The sequence below is a fragment of the Orycteropus afer genome, unplaced genomic scaffold (assembly GCF_000298275.1).
Source record: "Orycteropus afer afer isolate SDZICR_OR568_19922 unplaced genomic scaffold, OryAfe1.0 scaffold01497, whole genome shotgun sequence".
Classification (NCBI taxonomy): Eukaryota; Metazoa; Chordata; class Mammalia; order Tubulidentata; family Orycteropodidae; genus Orycteropus; species Orycteropus afer.
The window spans coordinates 8,893-10,982 of NW_006923084.1; the positions used below are offsets into that span (position 1 = coordinate 8,893).

General features: G+C 36.1%; 1 pseudogene; it reads right to left on the minus strand.

The window, feature by feature from the left end:
- Positions 1–1,540: 1,540 nt before the first annotated feature.
- Positions 1,541–2,090, minus strand: part of LOC103213273 — a 16,433-nt pseudogene continuing 15,883 nt past the window's right edge.

Sequence of the window (2,090 nt, forward strand, 5' to 3'; positions counted from 1 at the left end):
TCTTCCATGACAGATTTGTTTCTTCTTCTGGCAGTCCATGATACTTTCAGTATTCTTCACCAGCACCACTACTCAAAGAATCATCTCTTCTTCAGTCTTCATTATTCATTGTCCAGCTTTCACATGCAAATGAAGCAATTGAAAACACTATGGCTTGGGTTAGATGCACCTTAGTCTTCAAAGAGAAGTCATTGCTTCAGCACTTTAAAGAGGTCTTTTGTAGCAGATTTGCCCAGTACAATAATATGTCATTTGATTTCTAGAGAACTTGACTAATACAGTGGTTAAAGTTTTCCACTTTTAACCAAAAGTTAAGCAGTTTGAACCAACAAGTCACTCCACAGGAGAAAGAATTGGCAGTAGGCTTCTGTAATGATTGACATCTTGGAAACTCTATGGGGTAGTTCTACTCTGTCACATGCTGTTGCCATTATTGTAATGTGCCGTCTAGTCAGAATTGGCAAATGTTGTGTTATACATATTTTTACAATAAAATGATAGCAAGAACAGATTTTTAACTATTGAAACTAGGGCTCATTTCATTAATTAACTGTGGGTTGCACTGAACCTTTCTTTAGACTAATTTATTTTCCACTAGGATTTGAATATATCATCTAAAACTCGCTTCATATCTTTTAAAACAAAGTGTAATAATATACAGTCATAACTCACAATCTCCCTATTCTTGATGTCAGTGTAATAGATACACATCTATATCTGGGAAAATTTCAGGAAAGAAAAAGGATTTATTATACAGAGAAATAAGTTTGAAAGAAGGAAAAATAAAATGTAAAAGAGATTTAAAATGATGATATAATCTTTGATCAGCCTATTTGATTTGAATTCTACTTGCTATTTCCATATTTTTATTTCCTAATTCTCACAGCACTTATCAATTACTAAAGTACTTACTTTAAGAACTCTGGTGGCATAGTGCCTAAGACATTTGTCTGCTAACCAGAAGGCTGGGGTTCAAACCCATCAGCCACTCCTCAGAAGGAAGATGGGGCAATCTACTTCCGTGGTGATATTGCCTCAGAAAGCCAAGGAGGGGTAGCCATGAGTTGGATCTAACTCGATGGCAAAGCACAACAACAACAAAGTACTTATTTTAGATAAAAATAAGATTAACTTACTTATCATTTTTGCTAATTAATGTGTCTCCTCTCACGAGAAGTAAGCTCTACAACAGCAGGGACTTTTGCATACTTAATTCTCTTTTGCATATATACGAGTTTGAACAAATATTCAGGTTATTTGTGGTTTACCTATCAGTTCAGTGATAGATTTTATGTTTTATGTTTAGTGATTGTTTAAGGATCCTTGGTGACACAGTCACTAAAGAATGCACTTGCAAACTAGAGGGTTGGTGGTTCAAATATACCAGGCTACCATGGGAGAAAGATGTTGCAGCACATTCCATAAAAATTACAGCCTTGGAAACTCTATGGGATGTACTCTGTCCTGTAGGGTCTTGATAAGTCAGAATCATTTGAATGAACTCTGATTTAATGCTTGTTCATAATATTTCTTGTATCATTTACTGGTTTCTTAAGGTGTAAATAAAGGGATTAAACATGGAAGCAACAGGGGTATTAAGCAGTGCTAAACCTTTGCTTAAAGCCACACCTTCTTTTGCTAAATTTTTACATACATGAAAATACAACTCCCACAGTAAAGGGAAACCACAATCATATATTTTGTTGTCGCTGAAGCACTGTGATGTTGTTGTATTGATATTTAATAGATGATTGTATGTAGAAGTGGTTTGCCCAATATTTTTGCTTTCTTTGTTTTGTTTGGATGTATATGAGTAAGCAGGATGCTGTGCTCCTCTATTCATTAGTTGACAGCACTTGTGCACTCACCACTTGTCTTCTGTGGGTGTGATAAAAAATGAGAGTGGGTGCACAGTTCTTTGTTAGCTGTTTGTGAAGAGAAGTTAAGGATGAGTCAGACTCATATTGGTGGTCATGTATTGTTGGCCAATTGGTGCAGAAGTAAGTGGTGGGGCTCACTCAGTAGATGGGGCTACAGGAATTATGGGTATGATTGGATCATACGGACACAGTTGCTGTCTCCCATTCAGT